We start from the raw sequence: 16,461 nt of genomic DNA, 5'->3' as shown, positions 1-16,461 counted from the left end.
GATCTATGCAGAAAGGCTTCAGAATGATTGGCCAATGACGTCGAATCATCTAAAAGGCTGGTTGAGTGCTCTAGAATGAGCAGCTGTCTTTAATAAGTACTGTGCCCATTCAGTGAAGTTGATTTCTGAATTGATCTGATTTGGAATTGAGTATTTGATGGCAGGTGCTGTGGTATCTCTGTCCACACGGCATATTAAATCAGTCTGGGCAATTTCAACCCAGCTGGCTCGGGCTATATTGAGTTGTGTGTGTGTGTGCGTGTGTGTGTGTGTGGTGGCTATCCGTTATGTCTGCTGCTGTTGGATTAGTTCTTCTTATAAATCTCACAGGAGCTGAAAGATTTCCCACAGAAATACATGGTCCAAATATCACTTCCTCCGTGTGAGCTATGAATTCAGGGGCCTTGTGAATAAACGTTGCCTATACACATAAAACTGGTAAACGCAGGGCTCGGAAGAGTGCACTCGCCGTTTGTTACGCCCACGTGGGCATTTGTAAAAAGACGTGACAATGTGCTTACCGGCGTCATCCGAAAATTTTTGCACTTCACTCTCTCCAATGGTAAAAAAAAAAAGAAAAAAAAAAGTGTGTTTCATTGTGATCGCTGTTTTTACAAATGTAATCAGTGTGATCGACGGCACTCGTGGAGCAATAAAGGCACCGACGGAGAATCAATTCGCTTCGTGTCAACGGGAAATCACTTTCATTACTCCAGTGTGCAAATAATATGATATACAAAACTGGAGTCATTCCGTCAGGGCCTGGATGAATCTCGATGAAATTCGTGTGTTTTATTTGATGGTAGATGCTATCTGGCTTTAAACTCAAGCTGTGTGACTGGGCTTCTTGATGAACACGTTTGCAGCACAGTGTGATGTGATTTCATCTGTATAGCCATCAAGGTGACCGTGTGTTATTTCTCCATTCACCCAACTCTCAGGATACCCAGCATCTGGCTGCAATCGCCAATCCTCAGGGAGCAAGTAAAACATGTAATACTTTACCGGTAAATGTAAATTCTGTCATCGTTTACTCAGCCCAATGTCGTTTCAAAACTCATAAGGTGAAGGTGAACACACAAAATGGATTCGAGAGCATTGTAAAAGTAAGTGTTCCAATACGATTTGTTTCATCGGATTTCAGTACGTGTTCTGTCGTCATAAACACTCGTAGAAATAAATCCAAAAGGGGGTTTTCGCTGTGATTTCAAAGAAACATCAAAGAACCATTTGGGGTTCCAAACCAAATAGGTGCTACCTGAGGAGAGAAAAAAAGATGGGAAAACATCAACACCCATAATGCACTGGGCATGTTGCCGTCCAAGGCCACTCCCACCAGTCGGGCGATGGATAGGCTCACCCAAGTCAAATACCATCTTGCTTTAGTAGGAAATACTTCTTGGGAAACTTTTAGTCATGTTGATGTCGACTTGTATTGTTCCGAGGTGCAAGAATTCAAACGAGTAAACGTTTAGCGGGATTGAGTTACTTTTGGTACAAAAATGTGGAAGTATAATCTGTAGTTTTCATGAAAGCCCTGAAGATGGCAAATAAACGTGAATTTCTTGGTCCCGAAAACCAGATCAGTCCAGTTTGGGATTGAATCTTTGAGATTGGTTTTGTGAGCTGAATCAGCTGACTCATTGAAAAGATTTGTTCAAAAGAATGAATCATTCACAAATCAGACATTGATCAGTGAAGGATCCAGTGCGTTGAAGCCTGCAGAGAATTGTAAATATGGAGAGAACTGCGTGAAAATCTGAAAAACATCTGTGTTTGTATTTAACACTTCAAACTGAATGACCCGAATGAGTGTTAAAGGCCAAAAACGGAAAGTAACTGCTATCCAAAAATGCTGACGCGTACAGTGAAGAAAGCTGTTGTTCCATTTTTACTTTTTACAACTCTATTTGGAACCCCTAAAAGGTTCTATACAGAACCATTTTTAAGGGTTCAATAATAAGAACCCTTTAGGGTTCTTTGCAGGAAAAAGGTTCTATATGGAACCTTTTCGGTTCATTCATTATCATTTGTTTTGTCCTTTCCGGATTAAATATTTCATATTATTGACAAACATCAAGACCCTAAAATGTATTTATGAATGCATGTGAATGATCACATATTATCAATATCACACGAAGAGTGCCATTTTAGTTTTTCTCCTCCAAAAATCAGCATGATTAAAATGGGATATTATGTTACTACAGTTTATGTTGCGGAATAATGTAATATATGAATGAATAATATAGCCTATAAAGAACCTTTGTGCCAAAAGGGTTCTTTCTTGTCATAGAACCTTTTTTAGCATAAAAGTTTCTTTGGAGTCGAGTCAAGAACCCTGTGCTTCATATATAGAATCCCAATGAACCCTTTTTTCTAAGAGTCTTGGCAAAATAGGATACAATTTTCAGTGAAACCTACCCTTACAATATATGTTCTGGTAATAACCCTCTGAAGATCCGACTGTCCGTGGGCGGAGATACAAAAATGTGAAAGTATAATCTGTAGTTTTCATGAAAGCCCTGAAGATGGCAAATAAACGTGAATTTCTTGGTTTTGAAAACCAGATCATTCCAGTTTGGGATTGAATCTTTGAGATTGGTTTTGTGAGCTGAATCAGCTGACTCATTGAAAAGATTTGTTCAAAAGAATGAATCATTCACAAATCAGACATTGATCAGAATCAACTACTTTTTTGAGTTTTGAATATAAAGTCATTTTTGTGATCATTTCCAGTATATAAATAGGCCTACATAAAATAATTTGAAATAACAATAAAAAAAAAAATGCTCAAAAGAATGAATCCGTCATGAATTAGACTCTGAAAAGATTCATTGTAATATAGTGCACACGTCTTATTGACTACTTTTGGAGTCTTTTAATTTTGGGGTGAACTGTCCCGTAGAATTTTTTATGAACTTAATTTGTGTCTGTAGATTTTGATATTCTTATGTACACAATGGAAATTATGTTTAAAGTTGGATTCATTGAGTTATGTACTACAAGCGTTTAAACAGTTATGCAAATGAGTGTGGGGGGCGTGTGAAGGGGAGGAGCTTGTGCCATTGTGTCTTATTGCTGATTACTTCCTGTTTCGCACACGCTCATTTACCACTCGCTCTTTAAAGTCAAATCACTTTACAGTCTCATTGTCAGAGCGAGAGAGAGAAATAGAGCAGCTTACCGCTAATCTTTAAATGAAATGCTTTTTGCCCAGGAGAAAAGCCTCACTGAATAACTATTATTTTATCCATTAGTTTTGCATTAGTTTCCTGAAATTTAAATTGCTGTCTGTTTAGCGAACAGTCAGGGATGGTGGATCCAAATTAAATTATTTTAAAAATCTGCGCTGCGCTGTCTGAGGACTCTTCCTCTATTCATTGTTACATTAGTGATGTTCTCAAGCAAATGTTAAATGCTAGAAAGACATCTTCATAAAGCAACATGAAACTGCATTTATATGTATGATACATGACGGCAGGATTCATGTTTTTGTGATGACTCGGAGGATGTTCTGGAAATGAATTGGCAGTAACGAGCCAGCAGAGCTCATTAGTGTTGCGGGGAGAAGATGCTGTAGGCCTGCTGAGTAAATGTTAATCACAATGGAAGACTCTATGGGAACGACTTGGAAATGTCAGGTAGTCGTGCGGCGGGGCCTGGGTTGTGGGTGGTGCTCGTGTTGTGGAAGTCTGTCTGTGGGCAGCGCCTGTATTGTGACTGGGCGATAGGATTGAGTCAATGCAGGAATCTAAACTTTTAGAATGAAACTTAATCGATACCATAGGCAATAAATAACCTGTGTCAGATGACATGATGTAAGCCCCTACAAGTCATTTTGGAGGGAAGCGTACTGCATTCACTTGAGGAAACAAAATCTACTCTGTTTTTCTGAATTAATGAGTTAATTATCTCAGAATTCTTGAAAAAAAATCACTATGAATTCAGATAATCCTAATTTTTAAGATCGTCAAGTCATTAATTCAGAAAAACAGAGCAAAAACCTTTTTCCATGAAAATATCTCGTTATTCTGAGATAATGAACTCGTTAATTCAGAAAAACAGAGCAAAAACTTTTTATGAAAAATTCTCGTAATTCTGAGATAATGAACTCGTTAATTCAGAAAAACAGAGCAAAAACTTTTTATGAAAAATTCTCGTAATTCTGAGATAATGAACTCGTTAATTCAGAAAAACAGCAAAAACTTTTTATGAAAAATTGTCGTAATTCTGAGATAATTAACTCGTTAATTCAGAAAAACAGAGCAAAAACTTTTTTTCAAGGAAAGATTCTCATAATTTTGACATAATGAACTTGTTAATTCAGAAAAACAGACCAAAAACTTTTTATGAAAAATTCTCGTAATTCTGACATAATTAACTCGTTAATTCAGAAAAACAGAGTAGATTTTTTTTCTTCAAACGCTTCTGTAGTTTTGATTTTGGAAATTTGATTGAAAAAAATATATCATATCATATTTATTTTTAATAAATAACTAAATAAATAAATAATCAAATTAATAATATAAATAAAATACGTTTTTATAATTATTTAAAAATATGAAAGGATACATTATGATTTAGAAAATTTCATATTTTTTTAAGAAATGAATAATCCATATGGAAATCTAAACAAAACAATAATATATTTTTATTACTATTTAAAAAATATCAAGGTTAATTGAAATTATTAGGCAAGTACTTGAATGTGCTGTTGGCTCTGCTGGCTCACGGTTTTCGTTTAGTTTTTACAAACAATATATTTTGCTTTAGCCTGCACAGTCATCACACAAAAATATGTGGATCGATTGTGAGTGTGGGCGGAGCTTGATGTGTTAATGTGGGCGGAGCTTGATATGTTAATGTGGGCGGAGCTTGATGTGTTAATATAGACAGAGTTTGATGTGTTAATGTGGGCGGAGCTTGATGTGTTAATGTGGGCGGTGCTTGATGTGTTAATGTGGGCGGAGCTCGATGTGTTAATGTGGGTGGTGCTTGATGTGTTAATGTGTGTAAATGTGTGTGGAGTACTTATAGCGAAAGCATGTTAAGTATTTTCAAGTTTGTGTCTCCTTGTGTTGGGGACGTGTGTGTGTGTGTGTAATCAGTATTCTTCTCAGGCCACTAGATCGATGAAAGCTCAGCAGCTGGTTTGCTTGCTGAATGAGATGGCAACAACCATCAGGTTTGTGTGTACATACGTGTGTGAGTGTAGTGTGTAGTGTGTATATTAGGCGTATATAGGCGATTGGCATTTGCGAGCTGTGTTCAGAGTGGTCATAAATTCTTCAGGACAGTGGAGCCGTGCAGTAATGCTGCTTAAAGCTCCGATTAAGGTGTGTTGAAGAGGCTGAGGTAAGCATTCCCAGGCTAACGCTTTGTTTAATTGGATTTGTGTATTCATCAGCAGTCCTGTTGGATTTACTGTGCGAGGTCTGCACGAGAGCATCGGCTCAGATAATTGATGTTTCCTTGGAGAATATCGGATGAGGAGGGTGTGTCTTAATGGGGCCGTATTCTCAACCCGATCTCACGGAAATTCGTACGAATTTTACGAGGTGGCAAATTCGTAAGATCTCACTCGTACAAATTCGTATGATTTTTGCTAAATCGTACATATTTTACGAGGGACCAAATTCGTATGAATTTGTACGAATGACCCCTACCCCTGACCCCGCCCCTAAACCTACCCATCCCGTGGGTTTAGACAAATTGTACGAATTAGCCACCTTTTAATCACTCGCACGAATTGGTTGTGAGATAGTTCTTCAGGAAGCTTTGCTAAGCCCCGCCTTTTTTGTTTTATCCTGTTTTTGTTTTTTGATGAAAATGTAATTTAATTTAATTTATTCAGTATTTACTCAATATTTCATCATATTCATTCATTTTAGTCATAAGAATATAATATTCTAAATATACTAAATATTCAGACATTTAATGTATTAGCTAAGTAGTATTATACAATTAATTGACTGTATTTCCAACTATCATTCTCATTGATCGACACTGATAGTTACTGATAAACGCTGTAGTGCATCAGTAGATTATTATGGTGAAAGAGGCCCATACTTCACCTCTGGAAAGATGAATGTGTATTTAAAATGGGTCATTTGTGTAGAAGGAATTTGAAATTATTTTTGAATTTGGTGCTTTCTAGATTGAGAAAAGCCAGAAAATGTATTTTTGGCTTATGTGGATGAAAGACAACAACTCCCAGAATGCACTTGCTTCGCTGCCCTAGGAGGCCACGCCTACCGGTAACAGAGCGCAGTTGTTAAACAACAAGTCTAGGCAACTAGTGAGTTTCGAGATCGCCCAAAATGTCCGGGATTCGGCTTTTGCGTTCTACAGTCGCGAGCAGGACGAGTGAAGGCCGCGTGAGAACGACGCGAGGCCAGTGGCGGGATTACCGATGAGCGACACCTGTGAGACGCACCGGTCTCGTATCTCTCACGGAGAAGCGGGAATTTTCTTAGCAATGTTAAAACGGACAGCGTTCATGTAAACACTACATTCAGATTCACCAATCGGAATGAATTCAGTTAGATTGAAACAAAAGCTGTGCATGTAAACAATGAATGGCGACTGCAGAAAGCAAAAGCTGAATCCCGGACATCGACGTTCCGGACAAGTCCAGGAAAAAGAGGACGGTAATCCCTAAAGTTACTAAAGTTTCTCCACAGAACAAGAGCCTGCTAGCTTAGCTTCCAAAAAAAGATGGCCGACACTATGTGTAATCCCAACCCTATCCATAATGCATCCGTCTGCGTATTCAGTACCTTCGTCCATATTTTCAAAAAGCTTCTGCCGGTGAAATCAAACGCACTGGCACTGATCTGTGATTGGTCTGTTAGCGCATTAGGTCCAACCCCCTATGGGCGGGTTTGAAAGAGGGAGATCTGGTGCTTGTAGTCTTTACAGAAATCCCCCTCTTACACTTCCTCCTACAATGACGTAAAATGAAGATTTTTGCATCATTGTTGGAGGATCTAAAAGAGGTAAGTAGCGGATTTCTCTTTTCTCAGGGGAAAATGAGAGAGTGTGCACGACCATTCAATAGTATAACTGGGTTTCTGACAATGGAAAGCTTAATGCAAATGGGTGGAGTGTCCCTTTAACCTATGTAGATGCCTATGAAGAGTGTGTTCTGTTGGTTTGATTTACGTTGTTGATCCTCCTCTCTGAATCATTCAGATCAATCGACAGCGACTAAAATAGAAAGCGAGCCGAGGTTTGTGTTCTGAAGACTGGAAAAGAGCGTTGTAGAGGCGGTGGAGTTACAGGGGTCATGTGATCTCAGCCGAGGGTTTGTGTTTCAGGAGACGATGAGTGTGCGGCATTCAGCAGACGCCTGGAGACAGACCACGATTCATGAGCTTGACTGAGAGAGACAGAAAACTGTTGGTGAAAACTGAGCTAAGTGTGTGTGTGTGTGTGATCCCTTAAAGAGGAAAAAGAAAGGAGGTGTGGTTGTGCTCCATTTCCAGATAGATAGACGTGGATGATACGCTAACATCACAGACAGGAAGCTTGTTGGTGGATGACGGTGTGATATCAAGAGCCTTTCCATATTTGAGCCGAATGCAGTTCAACTTCCACTATACAAACTCCCTGATGGATTCACAGGAAGACTATCGGCTCTATGAACCACATCCCTGCTGGAATAAACCCGGGTCACACAAGCTTAAAGGAATCTTCTGGCTTCGATTGAGATGTAACGATTCGGAACGGCATTCCGGCACCTTTGACTCAAAAATATATATATTGGGATATACAGTATATTAGATATAGGCTATATTGGATTTTTCTATCAGATCAATTCTATATATCCGTATGCTCTAGCTTGCTCCAGTACATTTGATTGATCCAGCACAAATGTTCTCCTTTTACTCAATGTACTCACAAAAACCATTCATTACTTTTTTACTTGTTTTATTGTGGTAGAACTGCTTCTATAAAGTTAAATCCAATATTACAACTTCTGACAAACATTGTTAGTATTTGAAATCAACCCAAACAAACACAACCCTCCTTCATTGCTCCGCCCCCAAAATGCAAGAGTTGATGTCTCTTTATCATAGCTGACACTCAAAACAGTCCTGTTCCTGTAGCTAACATTACAACAGCATATCTTGGTTCTGTGAAACAGCAAAACCAATATTACTCACGAATGAAGTGGAAACAACACAACCACAGCGTCTGTTTTCATGCCTTCCCGCTTCGGTCTCTCCAGCACTGGAAAGCTTTTCTAATATTAACGCGAGTCCTATAGATCTAGCTTAGTGCTGGGCAGTTAGGGTTAGGGTTAGGGTTAGGGTTAGGGTTTTCCGGTTTATGACGTTTTTTTTTTTTTTTTCATGCATAATCAGTAGGGGTGTAACTGTTCACAAAATTCAAGGTTCAGTTCGATACGATACGATACACTTGTGTCACGGTTCGGTTCGATACGGTTCGGTACGTTTCCAATACAGTAATATTGTAAACATACCGATATTAATCCAATATAATTTTTTATTTGAAATAACGAAATTTTGGTTGGCAGGAAAAATGGTCCAACGAACTGTTCGGTTCAAAAATGCGTTCTGAAAACCGAAACGAAAAACCTCGTACCGAACGGTTCAATACGAATATGTGTATCGATGTTGGGCAATGTTGTAGTCACGCCAGCGTCTCTTACATTATGAGTGCGCTTGCCACGCGCAACGCTCCTACATTTGAAATAACGAAATTTTGGTCGGCAGGAAAAATGATCCAACGAACTGTTCGGTTCAAAAATGCATACCGAAAGCCTCGTACCGAACGGTTCAATACGAATACGTGTACCGTTACACCCCTAATAATCAGGCGTTCAAATCATTTTCTACTGGTTGAGAGAGGAATTACTGCAATAAATTGACTTAAGATGGTCTATTTTATCATCATTAGTTAATATTGTAGAATAAAATAGCGCCCAGGATAACCTAAAATTGTTATTTCTTAACGTTATAATTGCATTCTTATAACCAAGCAAGAGTGTTAATACATCGTCAAAAAACTGGACGTCGTGAATGTTCCTAGAACATTTCGAAATAAAATTTTTAGAACTTAATGGGAACGTTATGAAAACCTAAGATTGTTTTCTGGAGAAGAGGAGAGATTCGCGATTGCACTGAACACATTTTATGTGCAGGATTCTCTGAGCGAGCGCAGAGAAAATAACTATTCTTACAAAAGCCGCGTGTACTGAGAGCGTGCGAGCGATATTCCACACGCGAGCAGAGATTCGCGCTCGCGCATTATATTGATTTACTTTCGCGCTACAATAGTGCGCTCTCGTCATTTGAAAATAGGTCTGCAGCATCCACCTTCCCTGTAACGTAACACCAGAGCACTGCTGTTTGATTTACCCTAGACTCACCGTCGCTGCTTAGAAGTGAAACAGTGTTGGCTGCGCAGTGTAACGTTCGTTCTGAAATAAATCGGTATGGCGGTATATTAAAAATGAACATCATAACAAAAATATACACCGGTTTTCGTTATGAGCCGGTATACTGCCCAGCACTAATCTAGCCTGATCAGCACTTAGATATTCTTCTGACCTTCAACAGCGTTTCTCAGAAATCACTTACTGCACCTTTAAAAGAAGGCTCAAACTTACTAAAAAGAATGAGTCGTCTAACCTCGAAAAGATGATTGATTTATAGAACATTATGGATCAAATAATAACAAGTTTCTACTGAATAATTCATGCAAAAATGTACGTTTCACATTCATGCAAAGCTTTGACTCTGTTTACTAATTAGCTTAGTAACAAAATCAATGAAAAGCCATTCATGACTTGATCCATTCTATTAGTCGTGTTTAAAGAACAGGAGGGACAAGTGTAAATGCATCTTTGTGCTTTATGCTACAAATGCTGTTGATGGAGCTGAACTTGAACTTAACCTGGAACATTCCTCAAGGTGATGAAGCGGTTTATTTAGCAGGTCTAAGATTAACTAGCTTGACCAAGACAGTCTACTAGTCTTATTTACCATAAACGGCCAGCTATAAAGCCGGCAGCCACTTCAAAATTGCCTGGCGTTTGAGAATGTCGATCGATGCTGATCGATACTGTTGATGGGCATCAAGGCATTAACATGTTCTGCAGAGAGTGTCAAAGCTAAACGCCTTGCGCCGAATGTGTCATTTGGCACATTTGTGGATGTCGTTACTGGTGCAGGTCTGAATACATTTCATCTAAATCAGAGCCAAGAGTGAATCAGGCGGTACAGCGTGAATTTAAAAGAGCTCTTTAAAATGACACTGTAATGAGTCCTCTCTGACAAGAAACACACAGTATTGTGTGTGGGGGGGGGGAAGAAGAGCATGTGAACAAAAACGAAATCAATATCTGAGTTTGTTTTATACGAACCTTGTCCGAATAGATCTATGTGTCACGACTGGGAACTTTTGGATACAGCTATGCTATGTGGCGTGCTATATTAGGCTTAAAATTCAATACAAAATCATACAATGGGCCTCGTTCACAAGCAAATGTGTGTGTGTATTGTTTGTAAAACCATTTCTATTAAAAATGACTAGGAACAATTTGCACTGATTTTTTTATGAATGAGAATCATTGTGTATTATATACTGTATAATACAGTGCAGACAGTTTCCTTTTCAGATTGATAGATGGAATTATTATGATTATGATGATGTTTTTATGGCATGTGACAATGAAAATTTCTTTAATTTAACAAATCGTTTTTTAAAGGGCCAGCTCACCCAAAAATCATTTATTCACCCTCATGCTCATGTCATTCCAAACTTGTATAACTTTTTTTCTACTTGTTATATACAGTCATTACCCAATTCATTTTTTATCTCTAAGACTGAAATGGGCTTCCATACCCTCACCAATACAATTTTATTTCTTGTATGGGTCATAAACAGAGTCGTCCAATCCAAGCTGCTCTTTTCTGTTATATAACAAATGTAGTTCAGTGGCTGTAAAGCTCCAGAGTTTATGGGCAAAATGTGCATTTAACAGAGTCAGACTTACCATAGCAAGCCTAAGTATGTAGACTATACTTAGCAATCATTTTATTCAAACTTGAACAAAAATTGTTGAAAAAATTGTGAAATTGTTTGAGAAAATGTGTTTTTAGATTCATAAAGAGAGCGCCAATAACTACAGAAACCTCAAATTACATCTAATCAAGTCTACAAAGGAATGAAATTACTTTATGAGCCGGTAATCACCCTCTGTGTGCAGGAAGAGGAGGCCTGGAGAAATGCATGCTGGGAAATTGATTATTTGAATTGCATCTGCCAAAAAAATGTTAAGACTCTGAGATGAGTGTCAGTCTGATGCATCATGGGCAAATTCACAAACTCATGAGCAACAGGTTTCCCTCTTCCTGACACCACTTGATCCAGACTACGCTCTCAGAAAAAAGGTCCAAAAGCTGTCACTGGGACTGTACCTTTTCAAAAGGTAAACTTTTGTCCATTTTAGGTGCCAATATATACATTTAGATTCTAATATGTACATTTTAGGTGCTACTATGGACATTTTAGATGCTAATATGGACATTTATTTGCTAATATGTACATTTTGGGTGGTAATATGGACATTTAGGTTGTAATATGGACAGTTTAGGTGCTAATATGTACCATTAAGGTACTAATATGCACCCGTTAGGTACAAAAGCGTACCTTTTGAAAAGGTACAGCCCCAAGGCAGCTTTTGGACCTTTTTTTCTGAGAGTGTATCAGAATTGATGCAGCAAAAAAATTGTGAAGTAATTTCAAATAACTGGTTTCTATTTGAGTATTAAAATGTAATTAATTCCTGTGATGCAAAGCTCCAGTCACATAATCCTTCAGAAATCATTGCTGCTCAAGAAACATTTACAATGTTGAAACAATAATTGTTACAAATAATAATTATTCTGCTTAATGCTTTTGTGGAAATCATGATTTATTTTTTTCCAGGATTGTTTGATGAATAAAAAAGTTGAAAAAAACAAAATTTATTTGAATCTTTTGTAACATTTATTAATATACTGAATATCACCGTTGTTCACTTTAATGCATCCTTGCTAAACAAAAGTATTTATACTAACCATAACCAATTCTTTAAAAAAAAAAAAAAGACTGTCCCCACTGACGCTAAATTTTGATTGTTGCCTTTGCAATTTACTTACTGTTTGCAGATATTTTGTTTTAATGGTTTGAAGGGAATTGAATCTAATCTTAAATCGATTTTTTTTTTTTTTTTTCGCCCAGCTCTCATTACCAGATATTTTCAGTTTTGTCCTCAAAGTTACGCAAAAACTGATATGGGATGACCTTATAAAGACAATAAATGGCTTCTCACTCTGCACTTAAAGGGACAGTTCACCCAAAAGATTTTGTCATCATTTTCTCACCCTTAAGTAGTTCAGTTGACGCTTGTCATTTACTTCCGTGGGAAAAAAATACTATAAGTCAATGGCTAGGCTGCCGTCAACTGTTTGATTACCAACATTTTTCAAAATATCTTCTTTCGTGTTCAACGGAAGAAAGAAACTCGAACAGGTTTAGAATGAGAGTGAGTAAAAGTGACTATCCCTTTCACCCCATTGCTACGATAAACCCTCATTGTCACAGAAACACTGCGTGTTGAGTAAACGTTAGTTTCAGCGTTTGAGGTGAAAAATGTCAAATGGTGGCGGAAAATGCGACAATTGAAGTGAAGAGACTTTCATTCTTTCCTTTAAAGTCCGAAAATTCAGTATATGAACTTAGTACAGTCAGCAATATATAATATGAGGATGCGCAATGCTTGAGCCTTTATGTAAACAGGTTGTGTGCTGCTATCGTCCAATCAATGACTCTGACACTGCTGGATGTTAACCCAGGTTTTAGAAAGACCCGGGTTACCTATTTCAAGTGTAAAAAGGCCTAAGTTGATGACTACTGTTGTGTAATACATAATACGCACTAGGACATCCTCTGTGTGTGTATATTTGTGTAAGTGGGTTTCTCAGTTCATTCTATCTCATGACTCATTCACTGTTCCCCAAAGCGTCTCGCTTTTCATTTATTCAGAGAAGAAAATAAGTGTGAGAGAAATTTATTTAGCTAAAAGGGAAGGAGCGCATATGTTTTCACAGACAGGTGTTCCTGTAATGCGGGACCTAGAACGAGGCGACCGCTGGTGTCCTTTTACACTGTTTTTCAGAGTCTACTTCAATAGATGGCATTCTTTTCTTTCCGTGCAAATGTGTTGCGTAACTTCAGTACATAACCCGTGAAAGTCCACTAAATCATTTTTAGTCCCTGCTGTCAGTTTGTTCCCTGCTGGAAAATCCAGGCCGATGCTTTTGGAACATGCTATCTGGTTATTAACTTGTCTAGCTTGTGGCTAGTCGTCCAGCTAATGACTAACTAGAAGCCTTTCAAAAGAAGTTGCCAGAATTAGCTTGATTTGAACATATTCCCTCAGGATGAAGCATTGTAGACACACTCATTTGGTAAAAAGGCACTATTTGACCCAGTATTTGTGTGTGCTAAATATAGGCAAGCATCATTATTGTTATTGTTTGTACTTATCAACTTACTTAACTCTTTCCCTGCCATCATATTGTGCTTACATGATGTCACTTGTTTGTGCTTTTTTTTGCCTGTTTTGATCTGGAGATTCAGTACTCTAGAAAAATTATACCGTAAAACTTCTAATAATAGCCCGGACTTTTATTTTCCCAAATCGTTGAACTGCACCGGCTTGTATATGAGACCGGCCTTTATAATTTAGTGTTGAGATGTTTGAGTCTCTAATCTCTAAAAATCTCCAAATGCTCTACGTGAAACTGCGGTCTTCCAACCTTTTACTATCAATTGATTTGATATGCGAGGGAGAGAGAGCAAGACAGCGCTCGTGTTGTTCGAAGACATGAGAGTGTGCGCGCGTCCGTGCACTCGCTCGCTCACTCTCTGCTTGTTAAGCATCTTGTCAAGCGCAGCATCACTCACCGATCAAAATAGGCTTTGGCGGGACAAAAATTTGCTTTGGCGGCCACCAAAAAACGGACAATCTGGCGGATTTTCAATTTTCTCTCTATTTGAGACCTGCTTTTATTTACCCAAACCGGCAGCCACACCCGGCGTGTAAAAGAGACAGGCATCTATTTGGGACAGACAAAAAAAATCGTGTAATCTGAACCAGGCATGAGTGTACAGCCCTACTTTTTTGCTAAATGTATCTAAATTCTGTGATGTTCCATGTTTAATTGTAAATTACATTTTTATGACTGGATCTACGATTCTGGTTTTCTGTATTACAAGGCCTTATGCTACGTTCACACCGGACACGAATAGGGCGTCAGGCGCGAATGATTTCAATGTTAAGTCAATGCAAAGACGCTTTACGCGCCTGAAAAATTCCTGCGGCGCGAATGAGGCGTGGAGCGCGGCGCGGAAGACGCGAATACGCCTCATTCACGCGTCAAGTTCGCGTGAATTGAGCGTCTGGCGCATTAAGGGCCTTTCACACAGGACGCGGTATGCGCTACGCGCCGCTATGAAACCCATTCATTTCAATGGCTTGCGCCGCGCGAAGGCGTTTTGTTTCTGCGTCGACCTGAGCGCAAGCGCAGCGGTGCGCACCATTGACGTCCTCGCGCGCATGCCGCGGTCAAAGTTCAAAATAGTTTAACTTTTGCCACTGCGCTCTGTGACGATTACCAGCGCAGCCAATAGAAACGGGACATCCAAACAAACACGGAAATCAAAATGGACGAACGGCTAGTGTGTGTCGGAATTTCCCGAGCTTTATGATACAAGTTTGAGGTCATATAGGGACATCATCAGAAAAGCTGTCATGGAGACATCTCCATTCAAGTTGGCATGTCAGGTGTGTTTAAAATATATTTATATATATATAATTTGTTACTTTGTGTCAGCTTTAGTATTTGAATAAATGTTTTATTCTAAAAAGAACTGAGCTCATGATTTGTGTGTTGATTTCGATGTTTATGCATATATATATATAATATTCATATCAAGTCAGATCAAGTCACGTTGTATCTGAAGGGCAACGCTGAACAGTCCTGAACAGATTCCGCGTCCTGTGTGAAAGGCCCTTTACGCGCGAATGATTCAGTTAGTGCCATTTGTGCATTAACGCGTTTGACGCAAATTCGCGTCTGCCGCCCGAGTTGAAAAATCTGAACTTTGGCGTGAATTCGCGCCGCGTTAACCAATCAGCAGCCTATCTGCTTGCTCACGTGGTGAAGTGTCTGGATGCTTCAATAAATTATTTTGTTAATATGACTAAATGCATGGTGGGATTATGCACAACAAAGCAAATGTTTTATCACTTAAAACATTTTCTATTTACGAGACATGTTCATTTTGTATTGAATGTTATTCATTCCATAGCTAGATTATATGAAACAGTATTATGTTGTAAAGACAATGTGCATAAATTCGTGTCTGGACGTGAGAGAGAGAAAAAAAAAATCACAGGACAGGTTAATAACTTTTGAAGGCTGGCTCTATTTATCATCAAAACAAAAATAAATGACAGCTAGATTAGGTGGATGAGGGCGAGGGTGATCTGATGCAGGACAGCAGGTCATCAAACTGGGCGCGTGACAGGCGGAAGTACCGCTGACAGCGGCCGACATCCAGCGCAGCTCCTGGAGCGAGCAAATGGTGAAACTCGCCAAAACGGTTCGCCTCCGAAGGGTCCGGTGGACTCAAATATACGGTGACGATGATCCCCACGCCGCTGTTCTGCTATCCAGAGTAAATACAGAGCGGTAACTCTCTTGATGAATGCTCGGTCGACATAAAAACAATGGCCGCCAACAGATTTCGATTCTGACGCTCTTGACACGCCGCGAATTAACACAAAGTGGTCAAGCGTCAAACTAGACGCGTCAGGCGCGAATTTGACGCGCGATTCGTGTCCGGTGTGAACGTAGCATTACACAAAATGAACGATGCCTCAAATTTAGAAGCAAAACTGTGATATTTGTTTTTTAAGTTACATTTAGAAAATATCTAGTTTTGTGTGCAAGTCATTAGTTTTGCAAACTCTATCTGAATCAACTGAGTGCAAGTCCCTTTAAGGCTAGTCAGTTCACTTAATGGCCTGGGAGGGATTGTTAATGGAGTTTCTGCCCATTAAGAGCGTATCAGATCAATTATTACGAGGCTCCATTTCGGTTAGGTTGCTGCCCCAGTTGTAGACAATAGACAGTGAGACTAAGGTTTATGTTTGTGCGTCTACTCTGTTTGTAAGACTCGTCTCACATCCGGCGAGAAAACCTGCCCTGTGTGATTGATTCCTCAGCGCAGAGATGTCTGGTGTGTTGGACCTCGTTATTCCTGATTCCAGCGGCCGTTGTGGGCTCGTGTTGATGCCTCTTCTTCTGTAGCTTCAGGGTCAATGTGTCTCCCTCCCCTCAGAGAGAGAAAAACAGAGGATGACAGAGCAGAGAGAGT

At 39.1% G+C, this 16,461-nt stretch overlaps 1 protein-coding gene across 5 annotated transcripts in view; it reads left to right on the top strand.

Moving 5' to 3' along the window:
* lingo1a (leucine rich repeat and Ig domain containing 1a) overlaps positions 1-16,461 on the top strand; it is a 120,880-nt gene that overhangs the window by 91,443 nt on the left and 12,976 nt on the right. The gene's annotated exons all lie outside the window — the stretch shown is intronic.

Source organism: Pimephales promelas, chromosome 25 (genome assembly GCF_988280905.1).
Source record: "Pimephales promelas chromosome 25, fPimPro1.hap1.1, whole genome shotgun sequence".
In the NCBI taxonomy this organism is placed as follows: Eukaryota; Metazoa; Chordata; class Actinopteri; order Cypriniformes; family Leuciscidae; genus Pimephales; species Pimephales promelas.
Note: the sequence above shows the minus strand (reverse complement) of the source record. Positions and strands in the feature narration are given on the sequence as shown.